Source organism: Nannospalax galili, unplaced genomic scaffold, assembly GCF_000622305.1.
Source record: "Nannospalax galili isolate Female #2095 unplaced genomic scaffold, S.galili_v1.0 scaffold433, whole genome shotgun sequence".
NCBI classification, from domain to species: domain Eukaryota; kingdom Metazoa; phylum Chordata; class Mammalia; order Rodentia; family Spalacidae; genus Nannospalax; species Nannospalax galili.
Genome location: NW_008338715.1, coordinates 4,453,551 through 4,480,724, shown reverse-complemented (window position 1 = coordinate 4,480,724; position 27,174 = coordinate 4,453,551). Strand labels below are relative to the sequence as shown.

At 35.1% G+C, this 27,174-nt stretch overlaps 1 protein-coding gene across 18 annotated transcripts in view; it reads left to right on the top strand.

Annotated features, from left to right (window-relative positions):
* Adgrl3 (adhesion G protein-coupled receptor L3) overlaps positions 1 to 27,174 on the top strand; it is an 877,792-nt gene that overhangs the window by 272,373 nt on the left and 578,245 nt on the right. Inside the window, exon 4 of one of the 18 annotated variants that reach the window (XM_029563587.1) lies at positions 23,439 to 23,494. The exons of the other annotated variants lie outside the window; for them this stretch is intronic. The gene's annotated coding sequence lies outside the window, so the exon portion shown is untranslated. The remainder of the gene's footprint in view (positions 1 to 23,438; positions 23,495 to 27,174) is intronic. 18 annotated transcript variants of the gene reach the window in all.

Sequence of the window (27,174 nt, the reverse complement as noted above, 5' to 3'; positions counted from 1 at the left end):
ATTCAATATATAACCTAGCATAAGCACACATTCTTTTAATAAACAAAGTATCTTCAGATAAAACAATACATAGAATCACATTTAAAAATAATTGGAATTCAATTGCAAGGATATGATTCTTCATTCTGCAGATACTCCAGATGAATTTATCCTATAGCTTGTCTTAGATTCTCAGCCTGACTCTTGGATTATAAAATAATATATATGAACCTTGTGGGCTCTATATCTTTATTATATGATCACAACACTGTGAAAATGAGAGCTTACTCATTTTGAAATGTGAAAAATTCAAAGTATTTTAAATCTGATAAGACCATTTAAAGGAATTCCCACTCAATAACCCATTTGAATCTTATTTCTACATTATTGTAGAAATAAAAACAAAGCCTTGGAGAAAAATTATCATCCCTAAGATGGCTTCAAAATAATTTCATCACACCATTTTCTATTTTTATTGGAAAACATAGTGTTTTAGTACTCTAAACATTTTATCATTAGTATTTCTTATGGATAGCAAATATGGGTTCATTATGTAATTTCTGTACTAAAGTAACACTTTGTCTGTCTTAATGGAGCAGAAGGAAGCATAAATCAGTTGATGCATGTATGTGTTTCATGTTTCCTTATTCATCATGCTTCATAGTCAATCAGCACACCTAGAACTATTCAGAAAATTATATATGCTTAAAAGATTTTAGGTTGCATGAGATCAGAGGTGTTTCCTGTTTTGTTCCCACTGTGTCCCCAGACTTCACGTCCGGCGCAAAGTAGACACTCAATAAATATTTGTGAAAAAGTTATCAGTGACTTCCTGTGCTTATTTAACCAAATAGTCATTGGGGAAAATATTATTGTATACTAGTCAAGAAAATAATTTTAAAAATCAAACAGATCTCAACTTGAATGTCATCTCTGGAGATTTTCCATGAGCTCTTTGATTTTTCTTTTTAAATCTGGAGTAGCCACATTGATAAAATGCACAGGATTAGGATTATATCTGAATTTTAAAGATTGCATGAACTAATTACTCAACTGGACATGCATTTTCTTGATATTTGTTGTTCCAGTCATTTTTAGTAAGTGCCATGTCCTCATGAGCTGCATTAACGCACAGGGAAGAGTTAGCTAACCCTCTTTGCTCTATTCTTGATTCTTTGTTTAATTTATAGATTGTCACGGGTCAGTGACCACAATTCAAGCCTGATGGGCTTGGGGGCCCCGAGGTATAGGTGCAGAAGAAATCAGGATGCAGGGGATACAGAGGCGTGTGAACCAATGCATACTTTATCCTAGGAAGCAACCTTATTTATAGTAAAATGAGGAAGAGAAATGTTCTTCTCAAGCCAACTTATCTCATTCTGACATTTGCAGTACCTTCCTGACCTTTACAATATCTTCAAGTTTTCAGGGCTCAGCCCTTTTTGGGATCTTACCTATCTTTGTCGCTTTATTATACAAGCTTACTTAGGTACGTTTAATGGGGTTCAAGGAACTGTCAGTCTCATGATAGAAATCACTGCAGAAGAACATCCAAGTTCTCAGGGAACTGAGGCTTCCCGGTCCAGGTCTGAGTTTACTTCAGGTCAGAACTTACTCTGAATTTACTTCAAATCAGAGCTCGGGCCTTCACAATAGATCATGCACTTAAAATGCTCATGTTCAATATAGTTCTCATTATTCTATATCCACCCACTATGAATGATTTATTAAAAATTGGCAAGGATTTTGGTTGTATTTTATATTAGCAGATGCATACAAAAATAAGTGAACATTGAAATAGCTAGAGGGGCTGGGAAGATAGCTCAGTTGTTAAGAGTGCTTGCTGATCTTCAGAGGATAGTAAGTTTGTTCTCCAAACCCACACTGAGTGGCTCACAACCACCTGTAACTCCAGCTCTAGGGATCCAAGAACGTCTGGCACCATGGGTACCCACATACACACGCATAAGTGCACACACACACACACACAAACACACACACACATGCACACACATAAAAATAAAACAAATCTTTGAAAAATGAAGAAAGAATCATTTTATAAGTACTCTTGTGGCGTAGACCTGAATTCCTTGTCAAGTTTAATTCTAATGCATCTTAATTAATCTGTCTGATACCTTTTTATCTTGCTTACAGATTTTGCAGATATTTTTTCTTTTCAACAATTTCTTCTGCTAATTAAAAAAATGATTTTCATTCTCATTAATTCTGTAGTTTCTCTTAGATGCACAAAACAATTTTGTTTTAAAAAATTCATTGAGGGCTGGAGAGATGATTCAGTGTTAAGAGCACTGGCTACTCGTGCAGAGGACCTGGGTTTGATTCCCAGCACTCACATGATGCCTTTTTCTGGTCTCTCCAGGTTTTACACAACATAGGTGAACTTACATACATGCAGGCAAAGTACTCATACACATTAAATAAAAATAAATAAAATAATTTGTAAAAACCATAGTGTTTGATAATACTACTAACAAGTACAGACATTCCTAAAGTTTATGAAAGTGTGTGACATGACCTGAAATATTCATTGTAAATCTACAATGCTCGTGCTTTGGCCAAAAACAAGTTCTTTGTTTTTATTCAAATCTAGGGAAGATTTGCAAATACATTGATTTGAATGGGAAATCTAATAATAGTTACGAACTACATTTTTAAAATCAGCTATCTCATTGTTAGAAATCTTTTATTAATTTCATTTTTAAGCAGTTGATAATTTTATCCAGAAGGAAAAGAATTGTTTCAAGCAATTCAAAATAAGAGTTTTGCACTGGGAATGAAAGGTCGATTCGCTTAGGCTGCAAGGTTGTGCAACAGTTAGGAACCCAGTGCTCTAAAAACTGAAAATTTTAATCTAATTTAAAATTTAAGCTAATTACATATCTTTTCAATTTTTGAACTATCTAATTTTAATATCCATGTAAAATTTATTTTGGGGTGGTTTACATCTTTAGTTATATCTAAACTTGATCATTCCATGGAGAACACTTTTTAATTGAAAGAAAAATACATTACAGTTTAAATGCAATTATATATTTCTGAGAACTTGCTAATGTCTCTTTTGGAAATTCTCTGAGATATTTGATTTCCAATTTTAGAAATGAATAATTTAAACAGCCAACATAGATATAAAAAGCAGAGTTAAACTTCTATTCTTGAAGACAGTGGCCACTTTGAATTTGATGTTTCTGTTTAAATATTAAAAGAGCTGGAAAATTCCTAAGTACACTAATTCCTTTGTTAGAGACAACTGAGTTTGGGGTTTTAGTCAAACTCAGTTTATTTCTTGAAAAGTCAGTTTAATAACTACATAGACTTTCTCTAATTATCAAAGTTTTTATTATATTTCATATTTGCCTTTATCTCGATGTTTTGACAGGTTGATTACAATTCTGTATGAGCATCAGAACATTTCCAGATATAACAATGATTGATTTATGACATGAGAACCTTTAATCTAAGAGCTTAGTATACTGATGCCAGTATACTGATGCTACTTATTTCAAATTATTCATCTTTTTTTTCCTTTGAACATACTTTGCTATCCACATAAAATGCTGCTTTTTATAATTCTACAAGTTGATAGTTCTATGCTATTTTCTATGTTCAATAATTTATCATTAGGTGATTTACCATAAACTAAGTTCTGTTCTGACCCATTAATATGCATTCTGACTTCTTTCACTTCTGTGCTAGAGTAGCATTAAATAGCAATGTTTTAACAGGCTCTTATTGTTATGAAAATCTCTTTAGGCTAACAGCTCTTTAAATCATTCCTGCTACAAATATTGCAGCAGGTGTTACAAAGGAATTAGACATAAAAAGAAATAAAACCAAGTAAAACTCCCATTCTTGAAAACCAGTTTCCACTGGCATAATTCCTTCCATGCCCTCTCCTTAACTCCTACCCTGCCAAAACTGCTTAAGCAATTGCCTGCCACCTTTTTGTGAAACCATATCTGCATTTTACTGCCAGGCACATACATACCTGGTAGCTCAGCCCAATGGTTGTTCTCCTGATTTTGTGGCCTCGGCCAGTCATTAAGTGGTACAGCTAGAAGTCCTGCATTTAGTGACTGCAGAAGGATCTCTTTTCTTCAACAGGTTTGTTTCTATCAAATCACCCTAAAAGGGACCATTTTCCTTTAACTGTCTATTTGACGGTATCCTAAATAGTCTGTAATATACAGGATGATTACAGTTTAGATAACATTTCACTCTACTAAGACCTTCATTTAATGAATTAAAAAATCTTTGTCCAAAATAATAGTGTCATCAGATCTGCATTCTACAAATGGTGTAGAGGCAGAATTGAAATTCTTATATTAAAGACTGGAAATAGCACAGCGGTAATTATTAACAATCGTGAGACATCATTGTTTCCTGTTTAATAGACTTTATAAAATGCTCTTGTAATAGCTGGGCAAAAAGAGTGAATGCCACTTATCAGAGGCCACACTGCAGAGTCAACTAGGAGGAAAAGGTTCCTATTTTGCTGTCTAACTTCCTTTTTACTGGTAGAGTTCTCATTTTGAAATATTAACTAAAATGAATTAAGTTAATTCTAACTAAAACTGTTAGAAGTAAAAATTTCACTTCTATTTTGTGTCCCGTGAACCAGACAACCTCTAGGGTGTGTGCTGTCCTTTCTGTGCTTCCTCATATGTCTCTGTCCCAACTGTGGGGAACACTGGAATGTTCCTTTGTTCTTAAGCACAGTGTTCCTAGTACCTACCTGAACCCCATTCAGTCCTCTCATGTGAGCATGGCAACATGTCCTTGTTCAGAGTCCAGGCTTTGCAGCCCATCTGCTTGGCCTGAATCACTTCTCTGCCACCATAGCTTGAGACAGTGCTGTGCTCCTGAAAAATACATATTGTTTTGTGCCTTTTTTGTCTCATCTTTAAAATGGTTGACAATAATATCGTTTAACTTTAAATGATGATTATTAAACAAGTTGTTCTTTGCTGGGGTATTTCAAGTAAGGATGAGCGCTGGTGTTCACTGCAGTGAAGACTTTCCTGATGCTTTAAGCCTCAGTGTACACCCTTTCATGACCCAGATGGTTCTACTTTGAAGCCTTGGTGGGGATTGCAATTGTATCTTTGTGTGTTTGTGTGTGATGCATGTCTGTCTCTTGAGTAGAGACCTATGCTCTCTCAGATATTTCAATTTTTGTTTTATACTAAACCTTTCTTTTTCACTATCCTAAGAATATTTTATTCCTTGTAAATTATTTGTAATTGCTCTTAAGAGTGATCGGGTAGAAAAAGATAAGCATACTTAGTTATATGAGTCTTCTATGTGTTGCCTATTTTCAAGGCCATTTGTATTTACAGTGTGAAAATATTGCAAACAATAGATTGTTAGGGGAATACATCATATTGATATTTTTTTTTGAATCAAGAATAGTTCTAAATCTAACTCTATGTGCTTCAGATGGCATAAAGAAAAGGTGTGTACATCATGTTTACACACCAGTAAAAATTGATTTATGTACAACTTTTTGTTCTACAAACAGAAACATCAGTAAAGCACTCAATACTATTAGATGTGGTTTCTGCTTGCTGGATGCTTCATCAGTATTGATTTTATCCACCACCTGGGGAGCCTAATGTAAATTTAGATTCTTAATATTAATATTTTAGGTTAGGTGGATATCACAAATTCCAAATGTTCATAACACTTTCCTCATGACCTACTGAGAAATCTCATAAATCTATTAGAATGCAGGTTTTATAATAATAAGTATCAAGGGAAAGGCATTCACTCTACTAAATTGCTCACCCATTCTGGCCGCCTTGTTGTCTTTACCTGTAGTCAGATCTAGACATAGCTTAACTTGTGATGGCTGTCATCACTTCCCCATGGTGTGCTTTACTTCTAAAGTAGATTCTGTCCTTTGTTTTGTTTTCAGTGCAATTGAGAATCTGATTAAATCTTTTTACCAATTGAAATAGCCCATGTTTCTCTAAAAGTCTGAGCTCCAGTAATGACCAAATGTTCATTTTCTTATTTATAAACATTTTTCAATCTTTCATTTTAAGTTATGATTTAAAATATTAATAAGTGTTTCAAGAAGTAACTGAACTGAATGAAAAGGTGTCCAAAATAAAGTAATTTTGCAACTATGAGCCAAATACTTATGACATAAAGAATTGATAAAGCATGGTTCATTTTAATGAAATTTTTAATAAAAATGAGAACAGAAGACATATTTGACTATAAAATTTTGCAAATCCATTGAAACAGTGATTGGAAGTTATTTTACATGTAGTACCTGAAGAAATGTACCAATTTAACATGTTTAAGGAAGCATTTAAATATTTTAGTATCATTTTCTTTTTTATTCTTGAGACTGATTTCATTTTTTATCTCAGCTCTTCTTGAACTTGTGATTTTTCTCCCATGACCTCTCAAATTTGCCAATGCACCTGGCTTTTTGTACACAATTCTAAAGTTAAAAATAATGTATTTTTGGAACATGGAACACAATATTTACTACTGAACTGATTGAACGGGACATAAACACATTGTATTTGATGTTTATCAATGTTCATTTTAAAACATCCTCAGATAATGTTTTTGAAACAAGTAGCTATTTTACTTTGTTCTTTTTATGCTTGACTCATGCTTCCTTACAGTTTCATCTCAAAATAGTATACTTTGATGACTGTATTTATGTGGTTCCCCATAAAACTTCTCTTTAGCATTAATATCTTCAAGTGTATACACTTCCTACCCCACAATAGGCTTTTGGTACTTCTAAAAAAAATCTGTTGGGTGAACTTAGAGCTAATAAGCATATATAACTTATTGAAAATGAATATAATATATATTTTTGGATAATTTTTGGACAAATAATCAAGTTGTGATTATCAAGAACTAAAATATAATTTATGATTAATTTATTTTGTTCTACAATACTAGACTGTGTGCTGGAAACCTTCAGTTGTCAACTTGACACACCTGGGAAGAAGGAACTTCAATTTGGAAATTTCCTTTATGGGACTGGCCTGTGATAATGTCTCTGAGGCATTTCTTGATTGCTGAGTGATATGGTAGGGCCCAACCCAATCTGGGTGGTGTCATGGACAGGTGGTCCTGTGTTGTATGAGAAAGCAGGAGAAGTGCAGGCAGAAAAGCAAGCCAGTAAGTAGGATCCTCCATGGTCTGTGCTTCAGTTATTGCTTCCAGGTTCTTGCCCTGAGTTCCTGCATTAGTTTCCTTGAAAATAGACTGTGAGCTTTAAGACAAATAAACCCTTTTCTCCCTATATTGGCTTTGGACAGTGTTTTATCATAGCAATGCGTAACAGAAAAGACCACTAATGATATAAATGGAGGTGGTATCCATACAGTATCCAGATTAAAGAAATAGTAACTTGCCTTGTTTTTTTCACACCTTTAGGTGATATACTGATACGTAGGAAGCTGAAACGAACAGATTTCATAAAATTAGAAAAAAAGTGATTTTTGAAAGGGTTATAGAGGAGAAATTTTATCCTAGAGTACATTCTGAGGGAAACTCGTTTTATAAAGAGAGAATTTAAAAAAAGATTTTATCCCCTCTAGACAACATTTCTGTGTTGAGAGTCTGCATACCTGAGTTTTATAATGTATATTATAACAGTTAATTGCTGAAACTCAGGGTAAAACTAAAGTGCTTAACTGATATGGTAAGAAATGGTTAGATGATGAGACGCCTTGGAATTTCATTATTAAGAGAAACCATTATTGAATGGAGGTTTTGTTTATTGTGAACTCTTGTAAGGTAAGACTCTGAACGTCATGGTAGTAGAACTAAATTTTTGTGTATTTGTGTTAACCGGTTACCAGAATGTAGAAGCTACTGGACTTTGAGAGGTAAACAGAGGGTTTTTAATATACCCATGTTTTTCTGTGATCTTTAAGATATTAACAAATGTGAGAAAACATGACGTAGGTATGCTGTGGGAGGAATAAACAGTTCAAACAATACAAAAGCCTTTCTCGGTTGGAGAGACACTTGAACTCTGTTACACTACTCTCTAAATAAAACATTGCATTATTTCGTCATGAATAATTGCTTCTTAAGCATTCTTGCGTATACTGGAAATCATGAATCTGAATATTCCTTAGGCCCACATTCTGGCTTAGTGACTTTTATGAGACTATAGTAAAAGCCTTGGTCAGTGTTGCAGTCTCACCTAAGGCACATTGATAGAGACTTTAGTTCCAACTTTATGTGACAATCCATAGGCTCTAGGTTGACATGACAGCACACCAGACAAAACAGAACCCCTAAAAGAAAGTCATGATTTTAATTAGCTGATTTGGCAGTGACCTTCCATCTCTTCTTCCATATGCTGTTGATAGAAGTCAGTCTTACCCAGCCTCAAGGAGAATTCATTATACACAAGTGTGAAACTTGTGGGTAGGAATCTGTGGAGTCCATCTTAAGTGTGGTTTTAACGCAGATAGTAAAATAAAGTGGAAATGGAAAAAATACATTATGATGGACCTCTTAATTAACTTGGAAATGACCACTGATTCAAAAGTACTTTTCTCAATGATACACTTTACGTACCTTCCCTGGCTTTCTCATTTGTAGAGTGTTTGGCTCAGTTATACTAAGCTTTATTAGCTGCCTTTTTAAAATTCCTTACAACTGATTGAACTTAAGAGTAAAGAAATCATGGGCTGGAGAGATGGCTCAGTGGTTACCAGCACTGGCTGCTCTTGTTAAGGACCTAGGTTCGATTCCCAGAACCCAATGACAGGTAACAACTGTCTGTAACCCCTGTTCCAGGTGATCTGATGCCCTCTTCTGACCTCTGTGGGCACTTCATGACACAGGTTCACTTACACATGCAGGAAATATATTCAGACTCATAAAATAAAAATAATAAATTAAATATTTTTTAAAAGAGTAAAGAAATCAGTTGAGTGTAGTGGTTGCAAGTGCTTCAAATGAATTAAGAAAAATGCTGAAGAAGGCATTGGATTTGACTGGGTATTTGAGTGAATTTTCAAGAATAAAAGAAGTAACCTGGCTGAAAGAAAGTAGAATTTAGAATGGGAATAAGAAAATAGAATCTGTAAAATTGAGATTTTGCTTGTGAAAGGAAAAGAAATGCATATTGGTATGTGTTCAAGTGTGCACATGTGCGTGCATGTAGGTATGTGTGTAAAAGGAGAATTTTTCTTAAAGATTTTGGAGTAAAAGATAGAAAGCTTTTTCTTCAGCAGCTTGCACAGTGACAACAGCAAACCAAACATAGTCAAGGATTTGTGTGTAACAGAAAGCAGTTCTTCCTTATACTAGATTGAATGAAGGGTATATGTGATTAAGAGAAATTTCTAGATTGAGACTCTAGCTCTTCTTACTTGTAAGAGTTGTGTTTTCACAAGTTCCTTAAAGCTCTTGTGACTCAAAATGAATATAATTTAGCCTACAATAAATAAATAAGAAGGAAAATTTCAAGCCCCTAATATGTACTGCATTTCTAATAGGAAAGAGACTGAGCACTTAATAAATGACTCTGATTGTTACCTGTTTTGTCTAGGGAAAAGGAGATTTTCAGACAGATTTTTGTTCTTTAAATTTGCTGGTTTCTTTCTTTAGGACTAAGAACCTTAATCACTGGCATCTTTTACTTTGATTTAGTGAAGCAGACATTTATTGACCATATTAGATGTCAAGCCTTGTGCAGGTTGATGGTGGCATAAAGATGAATAAAACATGAACCTGTCCTTTGGGGCTTTATTATCTAGAAGGGGTTATGCACATGTGAACAAAGGAGAGTAATAAAGCAGCCTGGACTCTAGTCGAATTGTGAATAGTCATTTTAAGGGAATGTCATGAAACTCTCTGCAGTGAAGACCACCCATGCATATTACAGAAGTATGGATTGTTTTGAGATGGAAAGAGAGTGGCACAGATTTGAACTTGAGCCTCTACTTGCACAATCAAGCCAGAAGATAGAATGTTCTAGAAGAGTACTCTTACTATGCAGTAAGACTCTGAAAACAACATAACATGGAAAAATTCCCCAAGTATTCAGAATGTTGTCTTGGCATTATCACACAGATGACTTCCTATTTGAATAAGTTTTAAATAGAAAAAAAAGAATGTAATGCAAAGATGCTGGTATAGCCTTTGTTTTGCTTCCTTATGAGGTGAAGTTCTAAAAGTTAAACACACACACACACACACACACACACACAGAGAGAGAGAGAGAGAGAGAGAGAGAGAGAGAGAGAGCAACAGTCCCGCTCAGTGCTATGATAAATACCACTATTAAAATACTACAGTGTATTTCAGAATAGTTAACTGCTACGTTTATATAAGCAAATTAATACTACCCTTGCTTTATAATTAGTTACTTTCAGAGAGTATCTTAATTTTTTCTCTCATTTAGTAATATAAAATAGTGAGAACACATCTTTAGAAAAAAACGGAAAACTGGGAGAAATAGTCTAATCGTGTTGTGTTTACAATTTCTGTTATTTCTTGAAGAGAAATGAATTTTTAAACTTCATAATATCAAGATGGATTTTACTAAGAGGAAAAGAATAATTTATCTGCAAGCTTAGCACAGTTTACCAGTTTTGGGGGGGTATAACACATAAACACAGTTCACTTAAAGGCTGTTATATTTCGTTTATTCATCCAAGTATACTTTCTCTCCTTCAAAGATAAATCAATTTCTCTCTGCATGATTTTAGGGTTGATGGTAAAATTAATATAAATTACTGTCCTATTTTCATTGAATCACTGCTTCTCCATCCCGTAGTTACATAGTTCAGTGAAAATGATTAATCTCCAACCAAAGAATTACATACCTCATAGTAATCTATTATATTATTTTAGGCTATTCTAACAAATTGCTGTTGAAAATGAAAGGAAAATGAAGGGAACGTCTTCCACCGAGTTTCTAATCAAAGATTAGGAACAGTTTTCTTAAGATATTAATTTTCCTATTTTCTATTTATCATCAATTTATCCTATACTGGTGTCGTTGCTTACACTTTACCATAGATTCCTTAAATTACTGCAATGAACAGTACTTGTTTGAATCATGAATCAGTAAGCATATATCATCAGAAGTTGAATGGATGGAAAAAGTTGGTGTATCATGAACAAAATTTCCAAGTGATCTCTGCCTAGAGAGGTGGAAACTATCCCATTTTAGTTGGATCTAGAGTTCATCTCTGAAAGTCTGAAATTTGTGATTATTTTCATTTGGTCCCATTTAGTCAGTATGCTACTACATCTTTCTTGAAGTATACAAGTAACAAGCACAAAACACAGAATATTTTTTATAACGGTGCTTTTTAAAGGTAGATTTAGGAAGTGTTAGCAAAGCCACTGTGTTTGAAAGAGTGATGAATTATGACTACTAAGTAGAAGTCTTGATTAATATTTATAGTGTATCTAACTTTTCTTCTTTTTATTAAAATTCCTGCCAAAATCTTGTACTAAATGCTATGATTGTACAGAATCCTTAGAAACTTTAGTAAATTTCAAGATTTTAAATTCAGGTGAATAGTGTGCTAGATAGGTTTAGCTGTCAATTTCACCTGGGTAGAGGGGGCCTTAATTGGAAAATTGCATCTTTTGAGATCACTCCATTAGACTGGACAGTGACCATGTCTGTGGGGCCTCTTCCTGAATGTTGAGTGATGTGGGAGGGCCCAGGGCCCAGCCCACTATGCATGGTGCCACCCCTGAGAAGGTGGCCCTGTAATGCATAAGAAAGCAGGTTGAGCACAGGCCAAAGAAGCAAACCAGTAAGCAGCATTCCTCCTTGGCCTGTGCTTCAGCTCCTGCCTCCAGGTTCCTGGCCTGAGTTCCTACCTTGGGTTCCCTCAGTGATGAACTGAGACCCAGGAGATGTAAGATAAAATAATCCCTTTCCTCCCCAAGTTGGTATTGGTTAGAGTGTTTTGTCACAGCAATTCAAGGCAAACTAGAACAAATAGTATTATAGTATTACATCAATGATGAAACTTCTAAATTCTGTCAGTTTAGTAGGTTTATAGATGACATGCATTTGCCATAGAAATCTTTAGGCATGATCTTATTTATTGTGAAGCAAGATCTGTAGATTATAATCTGATAGAGAAATGATGACAGGCTCCAATCTCAAGAAGTCCTTGTTCTTGTGCAAGCATTTAAATTAAGAATTAAAATTTTTCTCTACAAAGATAAATAGGCTTCTCAATTAATGTAGGGAGGTTGGCAGTATTATTGTCTGACTTGTCTCAGGAAGTTTTGAGGTGTCCTCAGTTTGAGTCATACAGCTCCTCCCTGCCTTTTCTGATGGCAGATTTTCTGTGGAACAATAGCCAAGTGCTGTTTCTTCTGAAGATGCCTTTCTAAAGTAAGGATTCTGCATTCTTTCTGCCATAATCAGTTATACAGCAAATAAGATTGTGTATCAATAATTTGTAAGGGTAATGGTTTTACAACAGATTTTCTATGGCCTGTCTTATTCTTTCTCTCCCTCTTTTCTACAAATGATGTTAACTCAGTGAAAACACTCAAGAGATCTTCAGAAATAAATGAAAATATATTACATCAAATCATCTTTCAAGTTTGGAAAAGCATCATACAAAATATATTTCTGATAGACGTTTTTAAGAATCCCTATATTCACTGCTTTGCGGTACATTTTATTTCACTACATCTAAACTCAGTCGCAGCCACTGTTTGGGTCTCCATGCAGAAATCATACATTCCAAATGACAGCTTCACCAGGAACAATCAGATTTCTTGTTAGGGAGAACATTCGTGGTTCAGCTTTCATCCAGAATGGTCAAACTATGTTGTGCTGATAGTTTCTGTTTCAATATTGTTAAACTATAGTTGTATTTACATTTCAAAGATGGTAATACATTCTATGAATTAACAACAATACAAATACACAAGCACAGTTTCAAGCAAACAAAAACTCACTGCTTCTTTTATAAAGATATTTACATTTCACAAAATAAATCTCCACCAAAATGCTTAGTACAAATAAAATGATGGACTCAGACACTTGAAGTGTATACTGTATGTGCAGAGTAGCAGAAATAACTTTCCAGTTGCATAGTGTATTTTCTTCAGTTTCTCTCAGTCATTTGGCAAAGGTAGTTCAGTCTAGAAGCATGTGTAATGCACTGATAAGGCGGTTTAGGAAGGTATACATTGTAATATTATCGTCTCTTTGTTTGGCTTATGGGATTTAAGAGAAGGGCATGGTTAAAATATACCTTTCAGGGTATTTCAGGGCTGGTGTCAATATATCAAAACAATCCTCCTGTATTTCCTTGTCTTTATCATTTAAAAAACTTTATTTTGACATAATATATGCACATATACTTTCACTGGAAAAAAATGATAAAATACAAGTTAATTTTTAATGTTTAAATAGTACATCCCTTCTCTTAAAAAAAAAACTTGAAGATGATTTTAAGAGTTTTCATTACGTCTGACAGACCATAATTATCCAAATATGGACTTTATGCTTTTTACATGTATTAAACTATTTTAGTTAATTTATCCATAAAATATCTTACGTCACATGTTTTGTTTTTATTTCCTTATAAATTTTCTTGGAGAATAGAACATAAAATAGTAATCACTTTCATTTGGAGCAGAATCTCCACAGCCAATAAAAAGTTGATGTATGGCAGAGTAATTTTTATGAATATTGACGATAAATCTATGCCAATGCTATGTTTTCTTCCTCAAAATTTTAGGTCTTCATTACATTTTTTTAATTCATAAGCTCCAACTGAGTATTAGTCATGTAAAAATGTCTCTAGTGACATCAGGGGATTCTGGTATCAGTGTTCATGTGCCTTGGCTTTCTCACTGAGCGAAAGGGAAAGGGAGACTGGGGATAGAAGGGCCATGAGAGAAGCTAACATATGCTTTTGGTCTGATGCGCACTGGAATGTACGTGTTAATGCCCCTTGGAATTCAAGGGACCCTCTTAACTCAATTCTTTTTACTCATGGGGAACTTTGGTGCTGTCCTGACCTCCAATCACTTTCTCCTCAGCCCTCCTCTATGTTCTCACCTGAATCTCTACAAACTTTAGAAGACAAGGTATGGTGCTGTTTGAGTCTTGATTTGAGATCCTTTTCTCTATTTCTTGCATCTGAATAATGAAGATATTTTGAGGTTCAGTATTTATAGGTAGTATTCAGCAAATTTTCCCATAATCATTGACTGGTGAATAATGGACTTTCTAAAATTTTACTGTCTACGTTATATAAGTATGTACTTTGTTCACAATCATGTTAAATTGAAGGAATTTTATTTCAGGTTATGTCATATTTTTATGAGGAAAAAATATGGTGATACACTCCAAAAAGCTACTGAGGCCCAAGTATGTCATTTACTTCTGCTAGAAATTGCACATGTTTTAAGGGAGACATATAAAGAGATAGAATTAGCTTTGCACACATGGAACAAGCATGAATGTGTATACATGCATCTCTACTGCACAGTCATGGTCTCAGAGCAAAACCAAAGCAGACCGGTTAACTGCATTTCTTTTGATGTCTTCCTGCTTTCCTAGAGATTACATTGGTAGAATATAGTTTTGAACCATAAGATGTTCCTTGTATCTATAAAAGTATTTGATGTAGCAATATCTACCCATGAGTAGCAATGAGTCTCTCTCCCTTCCCCGCAAAGAGCTATTATTTGGAAGTTTTTTACTAGAAAAAAATGTTATTAAAAGTAGATATGGGCAGGAAAGATGTCATAGTGATACTCAGAACTCATAATACTCTTGCTTAGGACATGTATTCAGTTCCCAGCACCCGTATTGGATGGCTCATAACCACCTGTAACTCCAGCCTCAGAAATCTGATGGCTTCTTCTGGCATCTGTGGAAAACCTGCAAACAACATGACCTACAAACAAACACACACAAACATGAACATTAAAAAAAAAAAAAAAGCTTACAAAAACCAGTAGGCAGAACTTCTCCCCCCAAGCACACAGACCCAGTAGACCTGACCTGCTCTTTCCCATCCTTTAAGACTCCCCAGAACCTTTGGGGCTCCCCTTCATCATACCACCAAGTAGGCCTCCTCCTTTTTAATCCATAGACACCCTGCACCCAGAATGTTCCTCTGGATACTCCCCTCAAAACCACCAGCTAGAACCACTTCTTTTGCCCCATAGATCCGCATGGCTCCTGAGGAATTACTCTCCCTCAATTGCCAAATCTGCTCCTTCCCATCCGAAGGCCTTCCCAGGTTCAATCTGGACTTCCTTATGCCCCCAGTGAGTCCCACTCCTTCCCAAACCATCGACTTACTTTTATTTCCCAGCCTGGGCAGCTAGGTCCACTCATTTAACCCCAAATGCCTTCCCACCCAGCCCAGGACTTGCATTTAGGATCTACCAGGTAGGCCTGTTTCTTCCCATCTTAAAAGACTACTGACACCTGAAGGACTTATTTTCTCTGCATTGCTAGCTGGCTAGGCCTACCGTATAACCTTACTGGCTATTCTGGGAAATCTGTCAGCTGGGTTCTGCAGCTTCTTACCCCATAGACAGTCGATCTCTTCTGAAGCCTCCCTTATCCCTTCTTGGAGCCACTATGTAGGCATCATTCTGTCACACCCTATATGACTCTAGGTTCATCAAGAATCTTGCCTCCAAATGCTGCCACACAGCTGACCACCTCCATGATCTCTCATATCCCCCTTCAGACTAGGACTTCTCCTTCCCATCCTATGCATACTGTCCACTCTAGGATCTCACTTTACCTTGCTGCAGGGTATGCATTACCCCCTCAACACCATAAGGCCTCCTGACAACACACTCAACTTCCCAAGATCCCTTGCTCCCAACTGCTGATAGAGCAGAGCTTATTCAAGGTATAGCAATCAGACTTGGAGAGCTACATCAGAGGGCAGCAGAGCAGAGAACCAGTAAGGATTATGACGACCTTTGTATCGTATCTGTTCATGCAAGCACTAACAGAGTCTGTAAAAAAAGTAGAGCTAGAAGCTGTGACTCGATACCAGTTCCACAAAGCAAAGCATGTCAGTGCTTTACAACTTGATGCTCTTTTGAACACTGTACAGGTTACACTGACAGAAGAAAGGTCATTTCATCAAAAAGAAATAAAAACACAACTAACAAAATACTAAAGATACAAAAGTCACAGCGGAGAAACAAATGAGAGATACATGAAAAGTAAAGACAACATGTTCATCCCCCAAATTTATTAACCCTGTATTAACTTAAAGCATCTGCTGTCCTACTTGCATTCATTTCCAGCTTGGTTGTGTTTGGTGGATTTTCCGTCATAGTCAGTCTGCAGTCCCTTGTTTTATTTCTAGCCTGAGTCAAATGTTTAGCAATGACACCATATATTTTTCTGTACAGCTTGCCATTTTGAGTTACTTTGGAAGCTAGGTTCTCCTGAATTGTCCTTGTGATTCACCTCTCTGCAGAGAAAACTGAGCAAAGAAATAATTTACTTACTGAAACATCGATATATTTTTCTAAACCACATAAGATAGTATTACCTCAGGTTGGAAAATAACCTTTTTATAGGGATAGAAACCTTAGTGCCATTTAATAAATGGAGACAATTAAACCTTTTAAGGAAATGCCTAAACTGAGAAAATAACATTTTGAGATGATTTCTTGCTGTGTTTTTCTTTAAAATAGTGTTTCTCAAATGTTTATGGACAGCCTGTTTTTTACTTCTTTTTTCAATTTGTCTTTCTTCATTTCACATGCATGCTGTATTTCAAATTAATTCCTATCTGACCTGAACTGGATCAAAAGTAACCTGAAGATAATTGTCTAGCCTGTCTTCTAATCTGAGGGAAAACAAAAACAAACATCTTATGGAAAGCTGTTTCAAATAAGTGAGCAGAATTTAGTGAAGTTTCCAAGCTTTTGCACATTGTGAATTTTATAGATAATCAATTTTGTGGGAGAAAGATATGCGGGTAAGATATATAGGTCTACTTTGTGTTTAGATCTTCAGATAGTTTCTCATATTTCTTAATAAGACTGCTTCTTCTTTTTTAAGTCCTAGTCCTTCCATTAACCAAAAAAAGCAAAATTTCTTTTCTCTAAACAAAATCACTACATTTAAGTGATTTGTTTATATATATCATAAAATTTATGTTATTATTTATATGTGCCTTCAGGAATCATTTATTATAAATTTGTAAATGAAATGACAACTGTATGATATTAAATGATTTGTATGACCATTATAAAACATATCAACAGATTCAGAATGTATACCTAATATTTAAATAAGAATAAAATCAGTTTATTAATTCATATATACTTTTTTAATTTGGTTAGTCAGATTTTGACTTTGTTTATTTGATAAAGATGTGCATGGTCTAATATATGGCTTTATGCTATTGTATGTGGTTCTATGTATATTTGTTATACATATATACAGATATATATATATAAATATGCAAGTTAGTAATATACATGTTAATAAGTATCATGTGTTTTATTATAAAACTTGTTAATTATAGACATGTAAAAATGGCTTGACATACTTTCTTTCACTAAATATGTACTTCAGATATATTTAATATGCTAGTCAACATCCAGTATTCAACAGCGTATTGAATCCTTTTCCATTAGGCTCTACCTCTTGAGAATTTCCACATACTTCCCTTGTCTGTTGCTACACTATTTCCTTAAAACGTCTGCTAAATTTTCCATTGATCTTGACACTATCATCTCTGCTAATGCTGCTTCTTTGTTTCATTCATCTTCTGCCCAGATAGAATCAAAAGGAATGGAACAAAAGCATAGTTTCATTCTGATTTCTTTTGACACCCTGTTTTCTATCCTGCCTCCCAATTAGCCCATTAAAAGTTGAGGAGGATTTCTTGCATTCTGTCATTTATATTAAGGCCTACCTAGTCAAGTTAGAGTCCCCTCAGTACAAGTTTATCCACTGGAGTCTAGTCAGCCTATCTAGAGTCACTCCCTTAAAGAAGATCACCCAGCAGTAATCAGCTGTCCAATGGTTATTCAGCTAAGACTGGGCCTGCTGCCCATTTCCACAGTTCTATGCCTGGTTTTTGTCTCCTTGAGTTTGCATTGGCCTTCCTGTGCATGCTGTCACATTGCTGTAAGTTCATATGACCTGTTCCCAGGAGGCTTTAAGACTCTATTTCCATATGGTCATGCATCTTCCTCCCCTGGCTTTTACAATCTTTCCATCCTTTCTTCTGCAGTGATCCCTGAGCCCTGGGTGAGTACACAAAAATTCAATTAAAAAGAAAAGAAGAAAATAAAGAAGAAAGAAAGGAAGGAAGGAAGGGAGGGAGGGAGAGAAGGAAGGAAGGAGAAAGAGAAAGAAAGAAAGGAAAGAAAGAAAGAAAGAAAGAAAGAAAGAAAGAAAGAAAGAAAGAAAGAAAGAAAGAAAGAAAGAAAGAAAGAAAGAAAGAAAGAAAGAAAGAAAGAAAGAAAGAAAGAAAGAAAGAAAGAAAGAAAGAAAGAAAGAAAGAAAGAAAGAAAGAAAGAAAGAAAGAAAGAAAGAAAGAAAGAAAGAAAGAAAGAAAGAAAGAAAGAAAGAAAGAAAGAAAGAAAGAAAGAAAGAAAGAAAGAAAGAAAGAAAGAAAGAAAGAAAGAAAGAAAGAAAGAAAGAAAGAAAAAATAATTTGAAAAAATAAAGTTGAGAAGGAGCCAGGCATGGTGGAGCACTCTAATTCCAACACTGGGAAGCAGAGGCAGGTAAATCTCTGTGAAATCCTAAGCTAATCTTGTCTGTATGGTGTGTTCCAGACCAGCTGGGGGTGACAGAAATCCTGTCACAAAAAGACCAAAACAACAGCAGCAGCAGCAACAACAGCAAAACATTGACAAGGAGGCTGCTCTTCCAGAGGACCTGGGTTCATTTCAAAGCACCCATACAGCACTTACCAACCATCTCTAATGCTAGTTCCAGGAGATATAACACCCTCTTCTGGCCTCTGTGAACACTGCACAAAGATGGTGCACTTGCATGTAGGCAGAACATTCATACACATGTTAAAACTGAACATTTATTTTTTTAATTATTTAAAATTTTTTAGTTAATATTTTAAAGTGCAGATATTTTCAGCAGCAGCATAACAAGATTCCTTCTCCTGGAATTTGAAGTACCAATATCTCTTACTCATCTGTTCTTTGTGTTATTATGATGAGTGAAATTAAACAAAGCAGGAATATACTTTTATGGTAATTGTTATTTTTATAAGTTGTATATATTTCTTATGAGTCCATATAAAGAAATAACTCGGAAATTACAATACTTTGAGAGTCTGAAAGATTACTTTTGATATCATGTTCTTTCTCTTTCTTGAACTTAGTCTGGCACTTACGCAGCTGTCTTAAGAAGTTTCTTTTGGTATAATGACCACTATTGTAATTATTAGCATTCTATAAATGCTAGTTATCAATTACCATGAAATGTTTTTATGCACTTGGTTTCAAACTGTGTCTTGGTAAATTTGCTGTGGTAGCTGTTGACTTTAAGACATAAATATGTATTTAAATAAATTCCCAGTCAGGCTAAAGTTGCAGCAGAAATATTGCATCATGTGGCACAACCTTAGAAACTTTGTGTCGGCAGTTAAGGTCCCTGGCTCCCTGTGGGTATTTTAGGCCCTCATACCACATAATGGGCCATTAAGGAAAATGTTTAATTTGAGACCTATCCAGGGGCACTCTGCTTAAGTGAGATAATTTCCAAATGTGTATTTTTCTCACCTCCCTGGTTGCTACTCTGTACTAACCAGAGGGAACGAAACAAGAAAATTACCTGTACTATTTTGTGAATCACAAAAGATTTCTGTCATAATCTAAAGAACAATTTAAATATATCGTGTGTGTGTGTGTGTGTGTGTGTGTGTGTGTGTGTGTACTTTTTTTTTGGTAAAGAGATTCTAAAGGAATTATCTTTGGACTTTGATATACGTTTTAAAGAATTATCCAGCCATGCCTATGACAGAGACCAATAACCTTAGTCACTTGGGAGGCTGAGGCAAGAAGGATCACAAATTCAAGGACAACCTGGGTAAGTTAGTGAGACCAGTTCTCTAGATAAAACTTTGAAAAAGAAATCTGGAGATATAGATCATCAGTCAAGCACTTGCCTGGCATATACACAACTCTAGCTTCAATCTCCAGTAACACACACACACACACACACACACACACACACCCACACACACACACACACACACACACACACACACTCCAAAACAAAATGAGAAACTAAACAAGAATTCCAGTTTTATTGTAATCTTAGTGGATAACTCCTTTTGAAAAAAATCTATTGAAAATTTGAAATCAAGGTTTAAATTCCTATTGTCTATGTGAAGATTATTTTGGGGACTAACAATGCATGGTAACTAAAAAACAGGCAACCTGTAATACATTAATTAGCTCATTAGCTCATGAGGTATGCCTTCCCCTGTAGTCCTTTTTGCTCTGAAAATCTTCAAAAGGTACTGTATATGGAGGTGGTTTTCCTTAGCTTTTAGGAGTTGGGTGCAATGGATTTGACAGTGTTTCCTCCATTCTTGTGCCTTGTGTCTTCTAGATTGTGTTGATAATTCACCTACTTAGATTCATCTGTCATTGTTTCCAGAAAATTAGTGTTAAGAAATGCCATGCTTTTCTTCTTTCTGTTCCCACAGTGCACACTGCAGATTTATATGCTTTCTGCTATCTAATGTGATATTTAATGATCTTTGTCCCCAGCAAAGAAGACAATGTTTTACCACCCTCGACTGTGGTCTTAGTTGCATTGGTAATAGAATTTAAAATTTCTTTGAAGGAAATATGATTATATGGGTTTTAAGTCAAACCTTGTAGTTGTACTTATGACATGAATTGTATTTGGATAAAATTTTCTAGCTGTTAATAATCATGAACTTCTCAGGTAAATTGTTATAAAATTGCCCAAAGTGAAACATAACCTAGTTTAGCAACATTTTAACTTAACCATAAAGGACCTATAGATACAATTAAAAGTCCAATAAATGTTACAAATTCTTGAGGTAATTTGGCCCATTTAACAATTTGTATCTTAATATTAAAATAACTATGAGAAAGGGCTGGAGAGACAGCTCAGCGGTTAAGAGCACTGACTGGTCTTGCAGAGGACCCGGGTTCGAGTCCCAGCACCCACAAGGCATCTGCGAACCATCCTTAACTCCAGTTCCAGGGGAATCCAAAGCCCTCTACTGACATCCACGGCATTGCACAACATGGGTGCACTCACATACATGCAGGCAATACACTCATATACATAAAATAAAAATAATAAAATATTTTTTAAAATAACTATGAGAAAGTCAGCAATAATTCTACTTTGAAGATATATTTCCTTATTTTTCTCTGACATTTGAAATAATTTCAGTACCCTTTTTTAGGTTGGTAATAACAGAAATTAAAGTCATGGGTTTTGAAATTTTAATAATAAAATTTATAATTATTTCAAAATTTTTATTTGAGAAGTATTATCATATTTGGGGTCTTTTTAAAAACAATTTCTCTAACTTATGAGACTCTTGCTTTGCCCTTAAGTATCTCTAAGATCATAATTCATAGGTTGTTCTCCAAATAATGTCCCTCACCCACTGTAGAGCAAGCAAAGGAAAGTGTCTTCTGAGTCTGGTATCTATGAAATGAGCTATATACATGTTTGGTGCCAGATGTAAATTGTTCAGAAAAGAGGCTATTGATGCTTCTGCTTATGATACTATTTTCACAAGCTGATTGTATATTTCCTAGTATAGCTGTTTCCTAGATTTTCATCACATTCCACTTGACATGTGAATTCAATTTTAATTACATTGTACTGGATGGTCCGTTTACATACAAATATGGACTTCATTGTTTTTAGCTATGGCCTCAGCATGTGCATTAGCCTCTTCATCCCTCAGTTTCTTCACTTGCAGTTAGGAGCAGAATGTCTCTTCCTTGGGTGCTCATGTAACAGTAATGTTTACAGTTAAAATCAACTAAATGAGTTAGTGCACAGGAAACTTTCAGAACAGTGCCTCACGTTATAGGGCTTCAAAACATGTTAGTCCTTGCTTAGAGAAAGACTCTTATTTTGCTTGATTCTCTGTAAATTTAGGAATAGATTTACACATTGCTATTTCACATGGATTTATTTATTTGGACTAGCTTTATTGTTACATTATAAATGTTTCACCTAACATTTCACCTGCCCTTCTTAATTTGTACTTCTTACAAGAAGTTCTATTCCCAGCGCCCATATGGTGACAAACATCCATCTGTAACTCCAGTTCCAAGAAATTCAATGCCCTTTTCTGGCTTCTGTGGGCGTTTCATGCATGGATGCACTTACATATGTGCAGGCAAAGCACTCATACACATACAATAAAAATATTTTTTCTTAATACATAATTTCTATTGATTTTTTTGTGCATTTTATGCAATACATCTTAATCAGATTTAGACCTTCTCCCTCATTGGCACCTCTATCTAGCCCCCAATTTCATGTATTCTGTCACATATGTTAAGGGCTATCAAGTCAACTTTATGTACCCAGATCTCTCTTGGTGCAAGTTCATCCACTGGTCTAGTCAACCTATGTAGAGTCACTCCCTTAAAGAAGATCAACCCTCCTTCACCCAGCAGTAATCAATGGCTAATACTTCCTCCTCTAAGGTTGGGGCCTCCTGTTCATTTCCTCAGTTCTGTGCTGGATTTTTGTCTGATTGAGTTTGGATGGGCCTTATACATGTTGTCACCATTGTTGTAAGTTCATATGAGCAAGTTTCTAGATGACTAGAAGACTCTGTTTCCTTATGTACATGCACCAACCCTGGCTCTGACAATCTTCCTGCCCTCTCTTCCACAATGGTCCCTTAGTTATGAGCGGGTGAGGTGTAATAAAGGAGTCCTATCCAGGGACATGTTCTCTGCAGTCTTTTATTCTTTCTATCCCCTGTTCTTCTATGTTTCCTGAGCCTCATATGTAGAGTTTCCACTGTAGATGTGTCAGCTAGGACTGGGCATCTCTCTGACACTTATTCTCTTTGTGTGATCTGTTATGGTACTCTGTAATAGCCTCCATTTGTTACAAAAATAAGCTTTTTTGATGAGTGGTGAATAGTTTACTTGTCTTTAAATATAAAATTTCATATTTAGCATACAGTAAGACCTTACATTTATCTATGGATATGACACAGGAAGCATTTTCTCTAGAATCTATGACCTCTCCAGCCATGTGTATTTGACGATGTTTACAGTATCATTTATGAATTTTCTCCCTTTGAGAGTTCTTAAAGTCCAATTAGGTAGCTATTGATTACCCCCAAGATTAAAGTACCACCTCTGCACCTCTGTAGTTTGTTGTGCTGGTCATTGTTGTTGTTATAAAGCTTTAAAGCTGGGTTGGACCATTGATTGACTTTCTCTCTTGACAGCTTGCATAGTATCCTCTAGACCTGTGAGAACTATTCTTCAAGGAAGAGGTTTCCAGGTCAGTTCTAGCTCCATAAATTTTATGGATTTAGTCATTTAGTGATAAAGGAACTCAACTTTGTTGTTTCATGCATTGTACCCTTAAGTGACTCTCCTGATGTCATTATTTTCAAGTTTAAATAGCAGAGAAATTATCTTGAATATTATGTGTATGGCTATAACATGAAATCCATTGTTTTTAGTTTTAATTACCTGATAGTCAATAATTGAATTATCATATTATTTGCATGTGATGTCTAAACTCACTGGTTTAGTTTCCAGTTGGAAGTATAAATAGAGGGATGTCTTATTCAAATTCTCTTTGGAAATAAGCTCCATTCTAAAGCTTTGTGGGATTTCAGGAAAGAGTTTGACTCAAATGCGCTTATGCAAAAATGTGATCCTGTAGAAAATTTTGATGTATTTCATGGATTAAAGCTGAGTTGTTCCTAAAGCTCAAATAACAATGTTCATTAAATCTACATTTATTCCCAATATTAATAAACATTTATTAAATCATAACACTGTCTGAAATTCAATTAAATGGGGCATTTATTCAAGCAAAGTTATTAACATTACCTTTCCAGACAATTTTTTTCCAACTGAGCACTTAAGTGCAATTCTTTAAATGTAATTAAAAGGAGATTGGTATCTTCCTTATTCAACAGCAAACAATCTTTTTGTTAGTGTTTTAGAATTGTAGACATTTGACATTTTGTTTCTCAAAACATGTTTAATATAACCTTAAATTTAAGTCTAACTTTTAAATTAGTTTAAAAGAAATCAAACTGAAAAAGTCTCCAAAACTCACTGAATTTTCTCTCTTGCTGCAGTCAATCTGGAACTTATAGGGGAGAAACAGGAGAGGGCAGAGACACTGCAGTTCTAGCTGAAATGTCATTTTACTCCTCAGCATCTCCCTCCTGTATCTTTCCTGTATCTTTTTACTCATTCTCACCTTTTCTCTTTGATTTTTTTCTCCTCTGATTTCCTTTTTTTCACACCAACAAAATTCTATCAGTAACAGGCATTTCTAATAGTTGCCAACTTTTTCCAATTTATTTATTTTGAATCACAGTGCAGGACTTGATCATTACTCTGAGGCACACTGTACCAACTAGAGCAGATGTCCTTTCTGCCACTGCTTGCCTAAGGCATTTTTCTCTTCTCCTTTTTTCCTCCGTTACATCATGATCAATTTAATCTTCTAAAAGCATGGTGTTTACAATGTAGCTTCTTATTTGAGCCCTTTTTTACTCAGCAACTCACCAAATCCTACCACATGCTCTTCTACGATCCTTACTGCTAAATGTAATATCATTTCCCATTTATAACCCAACACTCAAGTATAAGCCCCATCATTAAATGAGAACGATTCTTTCTCATTTAGTGAATTCCTACTTTTGCCAGTAATCTTTATAGTGTGTGTGTGTGTGTGTGTGTGTGTGTGTGTGGTACTTAAGGTTTCAACCACCTGGTAAACTACATGTTAAGTTCAGATATGAACATTAGCGTAGAGGAACTTTAGATGGTCTATGATCATATAACTGACAACTCAGAGTTGGCTTAAAACTGGCTCTTGCTCACTCCAAAACTTGCAGGAATGACCTTTTTTGTTTGTTTGTTTTTTTGATTCAGGGTCTCTGTGTAGCCCCAGCTATTCTGGATCTCACTATGTAGACTAGGCTGGCCTCAAACTCACAAAGATCCACCTGCCTCTGTCTCCTGAGTGCTGCTTCTTTTTTAAAAACATTTTGTTATTTTTATTTTATGCATATGAGTGTTCTTCCCGCTTGTGTGTAAGTGCACCCATGTTGTGTTGTGCAATGCCTGCAGAGGTCAGAAGAGGGTGTCAGATCCCCTGGAATTGGAGATATGGATGGCCGTTAGCCACTCTGTAGTGCTTGGAATCGAACCCGGGTTCTCTGCAAGAGTAGACAGTGCTCTTAGCACAGAACCATCTCTCCAGCCCTTATACTGCTTCTTGAGGCTCAGATTTTTTGATATTTTCGTCTGTAATGACATTTCTTAAAGAGAAAACTTGGAATTTTGAAGAAAAAATGTCAGAAAATATGATCTCATCGATTTCAGGTCAAATAGATGCATACTTACTATGGATTACATTTCTTCCATGGTATATTTGATTTGAATGTGTTAGGAAATAGATCATCACTGCCAAATGAATAACAATAGCATTCTATCTAAAAATCTTGTTAATTCTGTGCAATCAATATTTGGCCTTAAGGAGCATAATGACTGTAAAGCAAGGCTATGACTACTTGGAAATCTGACAAAATATTATGAAAATGCAAGGACTACAGTCTTTCTTATTTGGTGTCAGGCTTAGTTTTTCCAATGTACTAGTTGATTAACTAATTTGATTCATTTAATATCTCAATTTCTACTGATACATGTATTATCTCTAGTTCTTAATTTAAAACCAAATATCAGGTTTATAAAAAAAATTAAAAACATTTAATATTTAATCCAACTAATTTAAATTTATCTTTGGACTACTTTAAAAACCCTTCCTATTTAATGCAGCAGACCTTCTATATTTTATCCCATTGACTCTTACTCTTGGAAAACCATATAACTTGCATTCTGAAATATGTTGTCTTTCAACACCTCTAATTTCAATGATCACCATTTTTGTCTTTTTTGTGAACAAATATAGTACACACTTAGAATGAACTGCCAAAAATCACATACATGAATTTGCCAAAATTAATATTTTTTAAATGTTAAGGCATAGAAATTTTATTCTTTATTAATCTCCAAAGGAAGATAGAGCTGTTTTAAAAATGTTTATTACTAAAACATTGAAGCTCTTAGTCTCAGTGGTTTAAAATTTTGTTAATACTTATTTCATATAATATCTGTGTACCCTAATAAATATTTAAGAAAAATAAATATTTTTGAAACTTGTAGCAATTCTTCAGTTTTCAAATCAAAATGTCTGAAGACACTCTAATGTTGTAGAATTAGTATGAGCAAGAGTAGGTCAAAAACTGCAAGTATTTTACAGTTCCCCTGTGGGTTACTCACATAGACGATCACAACTGAGAGATGACAGATACATCTTGTGACAAACAACAAGGATATTTGTAGGCCTCAGGTTTTAAAACTATATATAACATTTTGCAAACAAGTATTTCACACAGCCCTAATGCCTTTAAAATGCATTTTGCTTCTGCCCAGTGATTGTGACATCAAATGTTTTATAGAATGCTGATGGGAGAAGCTTGTGTTATAAATATCTACGTTTTGGGGCTAGAGACATAACTCAGCTGTTAAGAGCACTGACTGCTCTTGCAGAAGACATGTGTTTGATTCCCAGCACCCACATGACGGCTAACAGCTGTCCATAACTACCAATTCCAGGGGACCCAACTCTGCCTTCTGATCTCCGCAAGCATTGTGTGACACGGGTGCACCAACACTCATGCAGGCAATACATTCATATACATAAAATAAAAATAATAAATAAAATATTAAGAAAAAATAAATATCTTAAATTTTCACTTTGCTGCCCTGTTTCTTTTCCCTAGGCAGTAATTGTGCCATACAGAATTCCAATTGACACTGAGTTTTCTATGTAGAATCTCTTTGGGGAAGACATTTTTGGGAAATATGTCATCCATCTCTTCATAGGGCATAGACTACTTACATAGTAGTAATGCTAAGTAGAAGTATTAC